This window comes from Eurosta solidaginis, chromosome 1, assembly GCF_040869045.1.
Source record: "Eurosta solidaginis isolate ZX-2024a chromosome 1, ASM4086904v1, whole genome shotgun sequence".
Classification (NCBI taxonomy): domain Eukaryota; kingdom Metazoa; phylum Arthropoda; class Insecta; order Diptera; family Tephritidae; genus Eurosta; species Eurosta solidaginis.
Window position 1 is genome coordinate 26,666,123 of NC_090319.1, and position 18,629 is coordinate 26,684,751.

The window sequence follows — 18,629 nt, forward strand, 5'->3', positions numbered from 1 at the left end:
ACCAAAAAACATAACAATAAAACACAAAAACCCAAACAAGAAAGATACAATAAACAAAACAAAATTTCACAATAAACGAGAAACAAGCAGACTGCGGATTTTGATCTGTCACAACTGTTGTGTGTGTTGCTTTAACATTTTTAAAAACCCTTTTTTCCTCACTTCGGCCCCTAACACTATCTTATGCTGCTCTTAAGTTCCATATCCATCCTTCTACAGCTCTCCTTTTATCTCTACCCTACCTTCTATAATTCCCACCCCACCCTCACCAAACACTGAAAGTATATCAAAATGGCGCCTAGAGCGCTATTTGGGTCCGGTATCTCCCAATGCTGCCCGACTAACCAACCCACCCCCAACCCGTTTTCTTTATACCTAGGTTCACTATGCCAAATATTGTATACGTATATGAAGGATGTCTATTCGAAATATTGGATATCTCTTTCGGCCATATTAGGATATATAGAAAACTGGCAAGCCTTTAAGCCCCCGGGCCTGTCGTTTCTGAGGGGCCGCGATTTAGAGGTACTAAGACATTTTTTTTTTAATTCCGGAGTCTTTAGTTCTTCCATGTGCAATTTTTAAGCCGAATTTCAAAAGCATTTCGTTTTAATATTATAGTGAAGTGTGAAAAATAATTAGAAAAGTTCTTTTCCTTAAAATTTAAGAATAAATATTTCATTTGGCAGCTGGCACAAAACCATTCAGGTTCTGCATCCCGTTCGACTATTGTTAATGATTTTTTGCCTGGGCCTTCGAACAGTGAGGAGACAATAAAAACATCAAACAAAAATATATGTTTACATGAATCCGAAATCGTAAAGTTTCGTGCGGACACTTACATAAGCATACTTTCGGGAGTTAAACTATAAAAATATTTTATAATAAAATTTCAAATCAAAAATAAATAGTGGTGTTCTCATTTTAAGTGGTCTAAAACCCACAACACTAATGAAGGTTCATCTTGAAAAAGTATTCCAACAATACCACCAACTCTGTATCAAAGTGCAGATTATTTAAACGACTTCGACATCGGTACCGTGAATAATGAGTTTTTGCGATCTGAAGAAGTGAACGAAATATTTCATCGACGAAAAAGTGTCCTGTATTTTCCACGTGATCGTCAGGACGAGGCATTTCCTACCTCGTTGTTAAACAGAATCTTGCCAAATGGAGAGAAAGTGGAGCGTGACTGGTTGATGCGGAATAATAGCAATGCTTTTTATTGCCTACCATATCGTCTGTTAAGCACTAATACTTTAAATCGACCTAAAATTTGTTGTCCTGGCAGATATTCGAAATTGCAGGTGGGAAGAAGCTATACGATAAACTGCCAGCACACGAAAATACTCAAGATCACATTAAATGTTATATTCAATGGCGATCTTTACAAAATCTAATTCAACAAGTAAGGAAGGCTAAGTTCGGGTGTAACCGAGCATAACATACTCAGTTGAGAGCTATGGAGACAAGAAAAGGAAAATCAATCTGGGGTAACCCTGGAATGTGGTTGTATAACATGTGTATCAAATGAAAGGTATTAAAGAGTATTTTAAGAGAGAGTAGGCCATAGTTCTATGGATGAACGCCATTTAGGGATATCGCCATAAAGGTAGACCAGGGCTGACTCTAGAATTTGTTTGTACGATATGGGAATCAAATGAAAGGTGTTACTGAGCATTTTAAGAGGGAGTGGGCCTTAGGTCTATCGGTGGACGCCTTTTCGAGATGTCCCCATTAAGGTGGACCAGGGGTGATTCTATAATGTGTTTGTACGATATGGGTATCAAATGAAAGCTGTTAATGAGTATTTTGAAAAGGAGTGATCCTTAGTTCCATAGGTGGACGCCGTTTCGAGATATCGCCATAAAGGTGGACCAGGGGTGTCTCTAGAATGTGTTTGTACGATATGGGAATCAAATGAAAGGTGTTACTGAGCATTTTAAGAGGGAGTGGGCATTAGGTCTATAGGTGGACTCCTTTTCGAGATATCGCCATTAGGGTGGGCCAGGGGTGACTCTAGAATGTTTGTACGGTATGGGTATCAAACGAAAGGTGTTACTGAGCATTTTAAGAGGGAGTAGGCATGAGGTCTATAGGTGGACGCCTTTTCGAGATATCGTCATTAGGGTGGGCCAGGGGTGACTCTAGAATGTGTTTGTACGATATGTGCATCAAACGAAAGGTGTTACTGAGCATTTTAAGACGGAGTGGGCATTAGGTCTATAGGTGGACGCCCTTTCGAGATAACGCCATTAGGGTGGGCCAGGGGTGACTCTAGAATGTTTGTACGATATGGGTATCAAACGAAAGGTGTTACTGAGCATTTTAAGAGGGAGTGGGCATTAGGTCTATAGGTGGACGCCTTTTCGAGATATCGCCATTAGGGTGGGCCAGGGGTGACTCTAGAATGTGTTTGTACGATATGGGTATCAAATGAAAGGTGGTAAGGAGTATTTTAAAAGGGAGTAATCCTTAGTTCTATAGGTGGACGCCTTTTCGAGATATCGCCATAAAGGTGGACCAAGGGTGACTCTAGAATGTTTGTACGATATGGGTATCAAACGAAAGGTGTTACTGAGCATTTTAAGAGGGAGTGGGCATTAGGTCTATAGGTGGACGCCTTTTCGAGATATCGCCATTAGGGTGGGCCAGGGTGACTCTAGAATGTGTTTGTACGATATGGATATCAAATGAAAGGTGGTAATGAGTATTTTAAAAGGGAGTAATCCTTAGTTCTATAGGTGGACGCCTTTTCGAGATATCGCCATTAGGGTGGGCCAGGTGTGACTCTAGAATGTTTGTACGATATGGGTATCAAACGAAAGGTGTTACTGAGCATTTTAAGAGGGAGTGGGCATTAGGTCTATAGGTGGACGCCTTTTCGAGATATCGCCATTAGGGTGGGACAGGGGTGACTCTAGAATGTTTGTACGATATGGGTATCAAACGAAAGGTGTTACTGAGCATTTTAAGAGGGAGTGGACATTAGGTCTATAGGTGGACGCCTTTTCGAGATATCGCCATTAGGGTGGGCCAGGGGTGACTCTAGAATGTTTGTACGATATGGGTATCAAACGAAAGGTGTTACTGAGCATTTTAAGAGGGAGTGGACATTAGGTCTATAGGTGGACGCCTTTTCGAGATATCGCCATTAGGGTGGGCCAGGGTGACTCTAGAATGTGTTTGTACGATATGGGTATCAAATGATAGGTGGTAATGAGTATTTTAAAAGGGAGTAATCCTTAGTTCCATAGGTGGACGCCTTTTCGAAATATCGCCATTAGGGTGGGCCAGGTGTGACTCTAGAACGTTTGTACGATATGGGTATCAAACGAAAGCTGTTACTGAGCATTTTAAGAGGGAGTGGGCATTAGGTCTATAGGTGGACGCCTTTTCGAGATATCGCCATTAGGGTGGGCCAGGGGTGACTATAGAATGTTTGTACGATATGGGTATCAAACGAAAGGTGTTACTGAGCATTTTAAGAGGGAGTGGACACTAGGTCTATAGGTGGACGCCTTTTCGAGATATCGCCATTAGGGTGGGCCAGAGGTGACTCTAGAATGTTTGTACGATATGGGTATCAAACGAAAGGTGTTACTGAGCATTTTAAGAGGGATGGGGCACTAGGTCTATAGGTGGACGCCTTTTCGAGATATCGCCACTAGGGTGGGACAGGGGTGACTCTGGTATGTTTTTGTACGATATGGATATCAAATTAAAGGTATTAATGAGGGTTTTAAAAGCGAGTGGCCCTTAGATGTATATGTGAAGGCGTTCTCGCGATATCGACCAAAATGTGGACCAGGTGATCCAGAAAATCATCTGTCGGGTACTGCTAATTTATTTATATATGCAATACCACTAACAGTATTCCTGCCAAGATTCCAAGGGCTGTTGATTTCGCCTTGTAGAACTTTTTCATTTTCTTCTACTTAATATGGTAGGTGTCACACCCATTTTACAAAGTTTTTTCCAAAGTTATATTTATTTATGTTTCATCACTTTTTTCGTATTTGGTATAGAATTATGGCATTTTTTTCATTTTTCGTAATTTTCGATATCGATAAAGTGGGCGTGGTTATGGTCAGATTTCGCCCATTTTTTATACCTAGAAAAAGTGAGCTCAGGTAAGTACGTGGGCTAAGTTTAGTAAAGATATATCGGATTTTGCTCAAGTTATTGTGTTAATGGCCGAGCGGAAGGACAGACGGTGGACTGTGTATAAAAACTGGGCGTGGCTTCCACCGATTTCGCCCATTTTCACAGAGAACAGTTACCGTCATAGAATCTATGCTCCTACCAAATTTGAGAAGGATTGGTAAATTTTTGTTCGACTTATGGCAATAAAAGTATTCTAGACAAACTAAATGAAAATGGGCGGAGCCACGCCCATTTTGAAATTTTCTTTTATTTTTGTATTTTGTTGCATCATATCATTACTGGAGTTGAATTTTGACTTAATTTACTTATATACAGTAAAGATATTAAATTTTATGTTAAAATTTGAATTTAAAAAATTTTTTTTTTAAAAAGTGGGCGTGTTCTTCATCCAATTTTGCTAATTTTTATTTAGCGCATATAGAGTAATAGTAGTAACGTTCCTGCCAAATTTCATCATGATATCTTCAACAACTGCCAAATTACAGCTTGCAAAACTTTTAAATTACCTTCTTGTAAAAGTGGGCGGTGCCACTCCCATTGTCCAAAATCTTACTAATTTTCTATTCCGCGTCATAACATCAACCCATCTGCCAAGTTTCGTCGCTTTATCTGTCTTTTGTAATGAGTTATCGCACTTTTTCGGTTTTTCGAAATTTTCGATATCGAAAAAGTGGGCGTGGTTATAGTCCGATATCGTTCATTTTAAATAGCGATCTGAGATGAGTGCTCAGGAACCTACATACCAAATTTCATCAAGATACCTCAAAATTTACTCAAGTTATCGTGTTAACGGACGGACGGACGGACGGACGGACGGACGGACGGACATGGCTCAATCAAATTTTTTTTCGATCCTGATTATTTTGATATATGGAAGTCTATATCTATCTCGATTCCTTTATATATGTACAACCAACCGTTATCCAATCAAACTTAATATACTCTGTGAGCTCTGCTCAACTGAGTATAAAAAGAGGCTACAATTGATATACTTATTAATGAACAGCTAATCACTGAAACTCAAAAGTGGAAAGAAATTTTATATAGAACACGTGAGGGAAACTACATATCGTTAGCTTAATGTGAAAATGTGCTAAGCAACTTTTACGAATTTTACAGGAGACGAAAAAAACTTAATAACTTTTGAAATAACCTTCTTTTTTCCAAAACTGTGAATGAAAATACCTTAATTGCAATGCTTTTGAGTGTAGAAGCTTTAAAAAAGTTAAATAAAAGTCATGTCTGCCAACCCAGCAGCTATTTTATGACTTAGCACAATTTCCGCACTCATAACGAATTTTTTCTCCAGACCTAACACTTTTTACTCAATATGTTTTCTCATCACTCCTCACATTTAATGATTGAAATAAAACACTAAAACTGTATATTGCACAAAAAATACTATTTAGAGCCAAGCACAGATGGTCTCTGCCTCAACGCAGGTATATCGTTATTGGTAATATTGGTAATCTACCTATCATACATATTGATAACAACGTGACTAATATTGTTAACAAGGTTAAAAACCTGGGATTTGTTGTTAACTCCAGTCTTACTTGCGTTGATCATGTTAATTTCATGGTAGGGGGGGTATACTGCACACTCTGAAATCTAAGACAGTCGTCAATATTTACGCCAGTTGCCATACGTAAAAAACTTGCAGCTCAACTATTGTTGCCGATAATAACCTATTCAGAGTTGGTATGCAATAAAATAGATTCCTGTTCCGCTCATACAATTGATGTTGCGTTCAACCACATAACGTGATATGTGTATGGCCTATGTAAGTATGACCATATTTCTGCTTGGAGAACTAAGCTTCTTGGTTGTGAAATCCATGCTTATTTGAAAATGGGAAGTTGTATTTTTCTTGTTCAGCTGATTGCCACAAAAACGCCCCCTTATCTATATGAAAAGCTTGTTTTTCCTAGGTCTAGTCGTTTGAATGATTTAATCGTGCCGAATTTCGACTTTGTGGCTTCAACAAGACTCTTTTTTGTAAATACTATACGCACTTGGAATTCCATACCGGCTGCCACAAAGAACCGTATAAACCAAAGGAACTATAGACAAATTATTTATCAATATTTTTCAACATAATTTGCTTAAATTGGCCACCTATAAAACTATTAATTACTTACTTATCTTAGATTGTATTATCTTTTATTAATTTACTTTTCTGTATATGTTTTATGTATAATGATTTCCATGAATAGTATAATATTATACACTCCTAACTGGATGTTTAGTTTTGATATAATTTTTAAATAAAAACTGAAATTTTTGGTTGAGCTCAAGGCCGGGTTTTGTTAAATAAAACACTTGGATGTGTATTTTATTTTGTTTTTATTTTTCAATTCTTCGACTTCAGTCTGAAGTCATCCTCAGGAATCTTAAGCTACGCTTTGAAGACTTTGGAGATTTTGAAGTCTTCAAAGCGTAGCTTAAGATTCCTGAGGATGACTTCAGACTGAAGTCGAAATATTGAAAAATAAAAACAAAATAAAATACACATCCAAGTGTTTTATTTAACAAAACCCGGCCTTGAGCTCAACCAAAAATTTCAGTTTTTCTAAACACTAACGGCCAATAACGAGACAAATTATAATTTTTAAATTTAAATTAAATTGATTTTGTTAACATAAATATTATTGCGTAAGAGTTATGTGATAAAAGTTGTACTAAAAAAGACTGCAGTCAGGTCTTATTGTCCTAATGTTTCCTAAATATATAATAACTAGCAGACCCGGCAGACGTTGTTCTGCTCTAAATTTGGCCTATCTGCATACTCTTTAATAAGCTTTTTCCGCCTAACTCTGCCCTACCCCTCTACACTTTTTCCTAATCTTTTTATTCACTCCTCCCTCCGTCTTTTTCGCTTCATCTCCATCTTCGCCTCATTCTATCTCTTTATCAGCCTCTTTCTCTCTTTTCTTTTCTCCTTCTTTTTCATCTCTTATTGCCAGTCCCAGAAGGTGGTATGTATTTTGTTCCATCCCCATTCCGAGCCTCAGTCCCAGTCCCACTCCGAGTCTCAGTCTCAGTCTCAGTCCCAGTCCTAGTCCTAATCCCAGTCCCAGTCAGTCTCTGGTATACTTCCCGGAAAAAAGCATCGTAAATACTAATATAATTTATTTATTTATTTCATAATTTATTTATTTATTCATATTATAGTCTAGGACAATCAGAACCTCCTTACAGACAATTTACTAATATATCTTAACTAATAAATATATAATATTCAAATTATTTCATTCAATAGCAGTTTAAACCTAAATTTATTTAATACAAAATAAATATCTATAGAATACAGCAAATTAAACTCCCTCATTGCCCTAGCAATTGGAGAATTGGAAGCATAAGTCGTTCTAAATCTATCTAACCAGAAAAAATCGTGACATCGAAGGGTTCGCGATGGTACATTGAACCGTATACGTTCTAAAAGATAAGGCGAGTCAACCGTCCCATTGATGATATCATATAAAAATGTCAATAAAAGCATTGATCTTCTACTCACTAAAGATTCAAGGTTAATTAAAAGACACCTAGAACTGTATGTTGGAACAGGGTCGTGAAAACGCAAAGACCGGAGGGCAAATCGCAAAAATATTTTTTGAATACGCTCAAGTCGATCTATATGGCAGGCATGGTACGGCCTCCAAATGAAAACAGCATATTCTAGTTTAGACCGCACTAGGGTTGTAAATAAAAGTTTTAAAGTATAAGGATCACTAAAATCCATACTGAAACGGCGAATGAACGCGAGTGTGGAATAAGACTTCGCAATGACATAATTAATCTGACTGTGAAATAGAAACTTCGCATCAAAGCCTACACCAAGATCTGATATTTCATCAACAACCCTCAGCGTAGAGTCCCCAATATGATAATAAACAGGAAGAACATTTCGAGTTTTAGCAAAGGTAATACTAAAACATTTACTTATATTTAAAAGCAGACGATTCCGTCTACACCAGTCCATTACGTTATCAAGATCAGCTTGGAGCGTAGTGGACTCAGATTGAGTCGTGATTGATGCAAAAATTTTCAAGTCATCAGCAAACGAAAGGAATTCAGCATAACTGAAACAATGACGTATGTCATTAATAAAGATAACAAATAATAAGGGACCCAACACACGCCCTTGGGGTACACCAGAAGTGGCAGTAACCGACCGCGAACAAATACCATCTACCACAACAACACAGCTACGATCTGCCAAGTAAGATCTCACCCAAGATAGCATACTAGAATGGAAGCCCAAGCCAGCAAGTTTAGATATTAGTAATGAATGGTTGACTTTTTCAAAAGCCTTTGAAAAATCGGTATAGATAGTATCAACTTGTGCCCTCCTTTAAATGAAGGAACACAGTATTCAGAAAATACTGCTAGATTAGTTACAGTTGATCTGCCAGGCATGAATCCATGCTGATTAGGTGAAATCAAGGTCTTTACTGCGAATAATATTTTATCCTTAACTACAATTTCAAACAATTTCGAGACAGTGGAAAGTTTAAATATATGACGGTAGTTGGCAACATTGCTTTTATTACCACTCTTGAATATCGGGGTAATAGACGTTACCTTCCAAGCGTTTATGAAGTCTCCATTCCTGAGAGATTTATTAAAAATTAATAAGATTGGATACGCAACTGCTGCAATATTTTTAAACAAAAAAGAACAGAAACCATCTACATCCATTTGCACTGACGACTTGATCACCGAGATGCCACAAATGACATCTTCAAGAGTCAGGGACAATTGACCAAAATTAATAGGGTTGTCATTTTCCGTATCTAGTTCCTCGGTGAGAAACGTCCCAGTCTCAAAATTCGCCCCGAAAAAATAAGCAAAGAGGTTGACAGCTTCGCCGAGGGAAAACGCAGAGTTTCCATTATAAGAAACTTGAGATGGGATACTTGCACACGACTTTTTAGCCTTAACGTAACGCCAAAAAGATTTAGGGTTTAACTTAATATCCCTTTCAAATTTAGCAACATACTCTTTATGAAGTTTCTTACTCAAAGATTTGAACTTACTTGAGTATAATAAATATTTATCCTTATGAAGACGCATTTTAGATAATTTATACCTTTTAAAAAATGTATTCCTTAAATTTTTAAGGCTTTTCAACTTTCTTGTATACCAAGGTATTTTGTAACATTTCCTTTTCACTCGAGAAATTAAAGTGGATCAAATTTCATTGACTTTAACTTTGAAAAGATCAAAGCATTCATTTACACTTTTCCCAGAAAATATAGTATCCCTATCATGCAAATTGATTCTATCGCTAATGGCATTAAAGTTGCAATTTTTGAAACAGTAATTATCCGGTAGCAAATCTAAGTCGACATTTCTAAATTCGTAAAACTCCAGTTGCAGGACAAGAGGAACATGATGCAAGCCGGGGCCTAAGCAAATTTATATACCAAATTTCAGTCAAATCGAATAGGACGTGTAAATAGGTATGTGGATATTATTAGTTCATGTCTTTATTTTGGCTTCCCATGCATATTTATCAGTTATGCCAGGTTGATGCGACTAAATCGAATATCACAATGAAAATTACTTTAAAGCTCTCTGCAACAGCTTTCATTTGATATCCATAATACACACACATTCTAGGGGTATCCGGGTCCATGTTTTGGCCTATATCTCGAGACCGTAGTCACTCAGCGGTGTAAAACTTACTCTGTATTATAGCACACATCAACAGATTCAGTTTGATACCCATAATATAAAAACACATTCTAGGTGTATCCGGGTCCATGTTTTTGCCTATATCTCGAGACCCTAGCCTCCCAGTTGTATGAAAATTATCCTGTACTATAGCACTCATCAACAGCTTTCATTTTATATCCATATTGTATAAACACATTCTAGGGTACCCGGGTCCACGTTTTGGGCTATATCTCGAAACCCTAGCCGCCCAGTTGTATGAAAATTATCATGTACTATAGCACTCACCAACAGCTTTCAATTGATATCCATATTGTATAAACACATTCTAGGGGTACCCGGGTCCCCATTTTGGCCTATATCTCGAGACCCTAATCACCCAGGAGTACGAAAATTATCCTGTACTATAGCACTCATCAACAGCTTTCATTTGCTATCCATATTGTATAAACACATTCTAGGGGTACCCGGGTCCACGGTTTGATCTCAAGACCCTAGGCACTTAGCGAAAAATGAGGTAGACGTTGGCCGATTCTCAGACCTACCCAATATGCTCACAAAATTTCATGAGAATCGGTTCGGCCGTTTCGGAGGAGTTAAGCCTCTAACACCGTGACAGAAGAATTTTATATATTAGATTGCATTTTTTCTAAAAAAAAATCATAACTCAAGAATGGCTAAACCGATTTGGGATTTCAAAATCAACTAACCATCATCTCTCCTTCCTGTATCTTTCCTAAAAATTTCATGGCAATCTTTCTATCCGTTCTCGACTTATGGAGTGACAATCAAAATGTACACTTCTTTTTATATACATATATAGATAATAATAATAATTTGTCAAACTATTTCTAACGGTTCTGATCTGGACTCTTTTGCTGGATGGTGCGCAGACAATAATTTATATTTAAATTCAAACAAATGCTGTGTTGTGTCTTATTCCCAAAAAACAACTGCCACATACTTTATCTACAAACTAAATACTAAATCTCTTAATCGTTGTCAAGAGAGTAAAGACTTGAGTCTAATTTTTAACTCCAAACTCTCTTTTGTTGCAATGTTTGGGTTCAATAGACATAACACCAGTGACTAGACCAGAAGGTACTTCATATATCCTTGGTCAGAAGTCTTCTTGAATATTGCTCAATAATATGGAATCCTTCCTATGAATATAACTCCTATAAAATTGAGAGAGTTCAACAATTTTTTACAGTTACGTATGGTTCACTGGCCAGACGGCCTCCCATCCTATAATGTAATAAACGTTAGCATGAATTGCTCTGATTTATCTAATTTTCTCATTCCATATGATCTTCGGCATAATATATTATTTATCTAAATAACTAATAAAACAAATTATGCTATGAATGAACCTATAACTAGGACTATACATCTAGCAAATCGATTCAGTACTGTTCTTAATTTTAATAACAGCTTATATAAGTTTAAGCTTGAATTGTTTTCTATTTTTAACTAGTCTGTTACAAAGCATGTAGTTATCGACATGTAAGAATTGAAGTAGATTATGGTCAGTGCAAAGCATTTATCAAACACCAAAGGCATGTCTCAATTGGGTAAATCCAATTTCAAGGGGCTGTGTAGGCAACCCTCTCAAGGGGTTCCCAGCGCAATATATAGCTTCTCCAACCCAATTGCCAACCTCGCCTACCCGTGGCGAATTCTGTTTCATTGACAGACGAGGCTCTGGCGACCCCAAGTTCCTCATGGAACTAGGGGGTGGGGAGGACGGGATAGCCTAGAAGGTTTAATGTCATATAAATCGTTCCCGAGATGGTCGGACTAGTACCTTAATAATGCTTTGTTACCGGAACGTACCGGATCTATATGCGGCAAAGGACCATCAACATCGGCCCAAAGCCTTCGGGGAGTGTCTTTATCGTTAATACAGCAAGAACAACAAAGCATGTACTTTTAGACTGAATGAATTAAATAAATAAATAAAATGCGCCCACAAAGAAATGACTAGTAATTCAGATTGATATTACTGACAGGTTGACTTAGCATATTTTTTTTTTGAACAGTTGACGATTTAGCACATTTACACATCATTGCAAACAGCACGTAAAAATTTAAAATAAAAAAATGTTTGTCTTGTGATCGATGTATTTTGAATTCAGTTTTAAAACTGCATTAAAATACAATTTTTCAAAAAAAGTGACTTAGCACATTTTCACATTTAGCTAATGATATATGAGATCAACGCAAGGAAGCCAAGTATTTTGCTATTATCGTTGATGCTACGCCTGATGCTAGTCACGTTGAACAGACTACGTTCATTTTGCGCTACCTCCATTTCATTTCGAAAGCAACAAATTTTACAATTCAAGAACGGTTTTTGGCTTTCGTGGATTGTAACCAAAAAACTGGTCAGGAAATCGCAGATTTAATTTGCTATACTCTAGGTAAACATGAAATCCCATTAAAAGATTGTTGTGCACAAGGGTATGATAACGGGCCAACATGAAATGAGCTTACAACGGAGCAGAACGTCATATTCTCAACAAAAGCTCGAATGCTGATTATTCGCCTTGTGCAACCCACAGTCTCAATTTATGTGGTATTGATGCTGCAGAGTGTTGTACGACTGCAATTACTTTCGTCGGAGTTGTACAAAAATGTTTTACTATTTTCAGCAGTAGTCCACAACGACATCCTCAAAAAAAAAAAAAAAAAGTGTACCGAGCTCTCTTCACAGTCTTTCAGACACTAGGTGGTCGGCTAGAATTAAGGCAATCAGACCATTCGCAAACTATGTTCCAAGATTAACACAAGCACTAAACGCATTATTATTATTATATTCCTTGATAAAATTGAACATCTAGTTGACAATCGCAAAAGTTAAAACTAATACCATAGCCATCCAGTAGCACAACTTATCGCTCCTAGCCGGAGCATAGGGCGGAGACAAACGCTCTCAAACGATTTCTATCAGTCGCTTAACGTCTTATTTCATTCCAGGTGGCGGTGGAAGAGCTCTCATTGAAAATCGTACGCACTCAAGTTCGTCGAGGACGTCCCCTGCGCCGGCTTACTTGTGGGTTCCATTGGAAGGCCATTTTGGCAACGTTGTCATCTTCTCTGCTGAGAGTGTGACCGATCCAACCCCACTTACGTTTTTTACTTTCAGTGTTGATTGAGGGGTTGTTTGTGAGTGACAGTATCGGCGTTACTGATTGTTCTTGGCCAAAAGATACGGCAGACTATTTGCAGATACTTGTTTATAAACGATTGCAGTCGTCGGCTAATACGGTCAGAGACAAGCCAGGTTTCGGATCTATATAACTGATTTCACGCTGGTGTTAAAAATCCTCAATTTTGTTTTCATCGACAGTATGCGAGAGCGCCATACTCGGCTTAACTTATGGAATGCAGTTGTGCCCTACAGATCACTGCAGATACATTCGATTTTGCACCGCCATCTTTAGTAATTTGGCTACCAAGGTAGCAGAACTCTTTTACATCCTCAATGACGGTAGTGCTGCCTTTTGATACAAGTTTGAGAGGAGATGTGTTCGTTGTTTGCAGTCTCATTAGCTTAGTTTTTGCGTAGTTAATTTTCAAACCGACTGCGCGAGCGTTGATTTCTAGCTTTTCGGCAACAGCAGCTAGTGTGTGAGTAGTAAAAACTATATCATCAGCGTAGTCTAAATCGCTTAGTTGCTGATTCAGCCTCCATTGTAACTCATCCGCGGCTTCTGCGTTTGTGCACTTCAAGATATCATGCAGCTCTACTATGAAAAGCAGCGGTGATAAGACGCTCCCTTGTCGTACGCCTTTGTTTATGCTAAATTTGTTGCTGTTTTTTCCTTTGAAGCGTACGCTGATCATTGCATATTTGTAAAGGGCCTTAATCATGTCGATGACTTTCTCTGGGATGCCACAGTGTTGCAGCGCACTTCATATCGCGTCACGGAAGATTGTGTCAAACGCACGTTCAAAGTCAGCGAAGAGAAGATATAGTGGCGATCTCCATTCATTAGACTATTCTATGATTATTCGTAAGGTATTGATGTGGTCCAGGCAATATCGATTTGGTCTAAAGCCGTTCTGTTCTTTACGCAATTGTGCGTTGAGCGTGGGCGTTATTCTTGCAAGTATGATGAATGCTAGAATGTTATGGATTGTGTTAAGCAATGTAATGCTGCGCCAGTTTTTGCATTGGCTAAGATCGCGTTTTTTGGGATAGTGATTATAACCCCTTCTTTCCATTCACCAGGAATTGTGGAGCCTGTCCACGCTGATTGTATAATAGGATGTAGGGCGCGGGCAGTGACGTTCGCATTACCTAAGCTAGATTTGACTGCACAAGCACATTAAGATGTTACCGACATTCTCAAGTACATCAACAAGTTCGAATGTATTTTGCTGTACTCAATTTGGTTCAAAATACTGACTACCATTAATGAAAGAAACGTTGTACTCCAAGCTAGAGACGCCACCATAGATGAAAAGGTCCGACATCTAGATGCCTTATCTGCTGATTTGAAGTTGATCAGGAACCAATGGGAAACAATTTGAAACGAATGCAAAACCGTTGCTATTCAATTAAACATCTCGTCAAAGTTTCCAGACATTCGGAGGAGAACACCCAAAAGACGTTTTGAAGATAATGGAAATGAGATGATTACGGATGATCCAATACATTCTTGGTGATCGTTGATTCGGTAACCACGGCATTACTGAGAAATTTGAACGAGACGTTTTCCTTTTGGTGGCAATTTGACGACATAGATGAAACTACGGTTCGGGCGAGCGCAGCAAAATTTGTCGAAAAATACAAGTCGGACGTTTCTTAAAGCTCAGAATGCGAAATAATTCACTTGAAATACATTTACGAAGCAAATTTTGATAAAGGTCTGTCGCCATTGGAAGTGCTAAATGCCATCTATGTTCAAAATCTGTATACAATTTTCCCCAACATTTGTGTTGCTTTATGTATCTTTAGCACTATATCTGCCATTGTTGCTAGTGCGGAACGTTTTTTTAGCGTCCTTGCAAGAACCAAGAACTTTCATAGATCGTGTTCATCTCAAGAGCGAGTTTCTAGCCCACCAGGGCTAGATTAACAAGTAGGCAGAATAGCGAGTTGCCTAAATCGGGGCCCTAGAAAAATGTAAAAAGTCTTCAAAAATTTTCTTACCAACATAAAATTCTAGAGAGTGAAAGAAAAATATAATCAGGGCCCGTATTACGATCAGTGACTGAAAACCATTTTCACTCAAGCAATAAGTATGAAACTCTCAAACTTTTTTTAAAAATTATAATAAGGAATGAATCTAACAAGTACTATTTGTCGCTAGTTCAAATATGCCATTAATCCGATCCACATTTCAAGAGCTATTGTGATTTAAAAAATTAGTTTCGGCCACGAATCGTAACACGTAATACAGGCCCAGAACTGAAAATAAATTTTACTCAAATAAATAAAACTCAATTTACCGCATTCAAAATGCGACGAACGACGAACTAGGCAAGGTTCTTAAAAAGGACATTTCCAACTCATTTGACAAATTGTATGAGCGTACAAAGAAGTGTATCATAGTGACAGGGGAGTATATTGAATAATAAAATGAAATTATTTAAAAATGTACACTGGTTGTTTTATTTTGAAAAATTTCGGTTAGTTTTGGAACAGAGGATGTAGAAGCCTTTAAGCGGTAATTTCAACTACAATGATGAATGACTAAAGGATTAATGATGGATGACATATAAATGAATAACGAATTTGGGGATTTCCTGATATTGTGCACCTTCTGCTAACGGTCGTTTCGCTGAACTGTCGAAGAAATAACTTCAATATTCAGTATTGTAATATGGTCTTTATTTAGTCAATATCACATAATTCATAAAAGCGTGGTTAAATCAACCAGATTGCTGATTCCTCAGCTTGCGCTGCTTTTATACTCTCGGTTTTCTCGTTCACTACTCTCTCCTAAGGTCTAGTAATATCACGAACTGTTGTAAGTCATGCTTGGTTACCAGCTATATACATGTATATTTGTAGTTTATACATGTGTATGTGTGAGTAACTACTTCGGCTGATGACTACATGTGTGTGCGTGAGATATCTCTTCACTTCGAGCTGCTGGTTATATTTGTGGAATGTTTTTCGTTGACTTGTACATAAGTGTCGCTGCTTGCTGTGTTTTGTTGTTGCGAATCCAGTCCTGTTTGCCACGCTTTGTGTTGAATCTGTTTTGGCAACACAGTTAAATTTGGATATTATTATAAAAAATTTTGAAGCGAAAAAAGCAAGAAAAGCCACTCTTTGATATCCGAACGTTCTATATTGAATAATTAAAATTTATTATCATCATTATATTTATCAGAAATGTACTAAAATGTTACCAAATAACTAGAAAAGATTATTTAAAACAATATGTGGCTGTTAAAAGAGAATTTTATTTCTACGTTACAATAAAACAGTATAAATAGTAAATATTCTGTGTTGATTTTATTTTCAGATCTTAGGCCAAAAATCAATTAGTTGATGTGACAAAAACTTTTTTGATGTAATCTATCAATAATTATTCATGCATGAGATGTCCTTAATTCAAATTAATCAAATGTATTATTGAATTTATTTTAGGGGGCCCGTAAATTGTTTAGTCCCGGGCCCGGATTTCTTCTCTACGGCCCTAGGTGGCACATGGATCGCAATATTTCACAAAAAATCGTATTTGTGGTCCGATTTGGCTTTAAATGCGATTTGTGAAAAAACTAAGAAAGACAAAAAATTTCGGTTTACTCCATTGGAAAGAGCGTTAAATTTCCTATAAGAATCACTTAAAAAGTGAACAACGGTATTTTCGCACAATAGGGTCGTTTCATGATTCCAGGTCACATATGCAAAAAAGATTACGAATGAGATAAATTAAACAACACGTGTCTCTTAAAGGTAAATAATTTATTTTTGAAGCTTATAATTGCCTTTTCATAGCACTTTAAGAAAACCAAACTAAAAATTGTGTGCTATTGAATCAAAAAAAAGCAATAAGCTTTAGAATAAAAATGAGTACCCAGCAGAAAATTAAGAGCGGGATATTTAGTATTCACACTTGTACCAATAGCGCTTAGGTTCGAGCTAGGTATATATATTTAAATAAATTAATCAAAGTCTGCGACTATTTCAAAACCACCTGCCACTGAATTAGTTAAAGACGCGTTCAAAAGGCAAGTTCATTGTATACCTTTTTAAAGCGTTCCTAATTGGTTCAGTCTTAGGTGGTTCTGAAATAGTCGCAAACTTTTATTAATTAAACTTTTAAAATTAATCAGCATTGTTGATACAAGTGTGGCTACCTACTCTCCCAATATGCATCCGATTAGTACCAGTTTGGAGGCAGTCATTAAAGGCCTTTTTACCATCTCCAGCTAAGTTAGATCTTATCTGGAGGATAGCTACCTACCAGATAGATTCATTTGACAGTTATGTTTTCACCTACACAGGGTGACCAACGAAGGGTTTAATCTATAATTGGACAATTTTTTAGAACAAAACATCTTTTTTGAATACACTAAAATTGGCCAAACAGCTTACTTACTTACTTACTTACTTTTTACACTGTGTTTGGGGGGCACGCGCACTTCACAGTTTTTTCTAGCTTGCTGATAACAAAGAATTCAACTAAGATATACAGTCAAATGAAATTGATATAATGGAGCAAAGTTCGAAAGTTAGAAAATGTTTGAAAATGGGTGTGGCACCGCCACTTTTTTAGTAAATCACTCTTATTCATATACATTGAAAATCAATGAGGTAAATCCTCGCCTAATTAATATCAATTAACCATTTTGGTAAATTCTATGTCTTTTGTGGGCTCACAGAGGCACATACTAGGAAAGCCATAAGTAACTGGGAAGCCAAATAGTTCAGACAACACTGGATTGAATGACCAGGGCAAAGACAGACCAATTCGTTTATGCCCCCAGCAGCGAGAGTATTAGCCCACTCATTAATCTAAGCGGAGATTACTTATGAACTCTGCGTACTTTACGACACACTGTAGTCTACGATATCACCTAAGTAAGTTAAATTTATCCGACAAAAACATCTGTCACTTCTGTGAGGTGGAGGATGAAACGCCGGTTCTGCGTATACATAGCTCTGTTAAGGCAGAGACACTCCCGCCTAGGTAGCGTGTCTCTTATTTCCTTCGCGATATGAACCAAAAAGATTGATGGAGTGCCTAAATGCATTAAAAGCCTCCACATACAGTAGAAGGTTGAGAGGCCAAGCACAAATAATAGATCTAAATAAAGGTTGCAGTTCATCGAGGCCTAATAATAATAAAATAATAAAAAAAGCTCATTGTATTCCTATAAATATAACAAAGAAACCAGTCCTTTTAACCACCAACAACAAAAACAAAAAGCCTTGAGCCAAAGCTAACATACAAAGTGTGTACTGTGCAAAGAATAAACTATGCAAGGAAGTCAATTGGGACACGTTGCATAATAAAAAAGACATAGCCTTTACTGAATGTGCTTGTTACGGTTCAGACTTCGGAGGAGTGCGCGTTCAAATCACTCTCCCGTGAGAAAAGGCTCTGAAGATATTTACAAAGTAGAATAGCGAAACCTGTCACCTTGTCCGTCCTGATGCGACGTTTTTTAAATCTTTCCCAAATTATTAATAAATTATCCACGAATTCTCACAATATTTGATTAGAGTGTTGTTTTTACAACAATAACTGTTTATGAAAAAAATAGGCGGAAACAATTTGAAATCACGCTTACTTCTTATACACAGCCTTCCATCT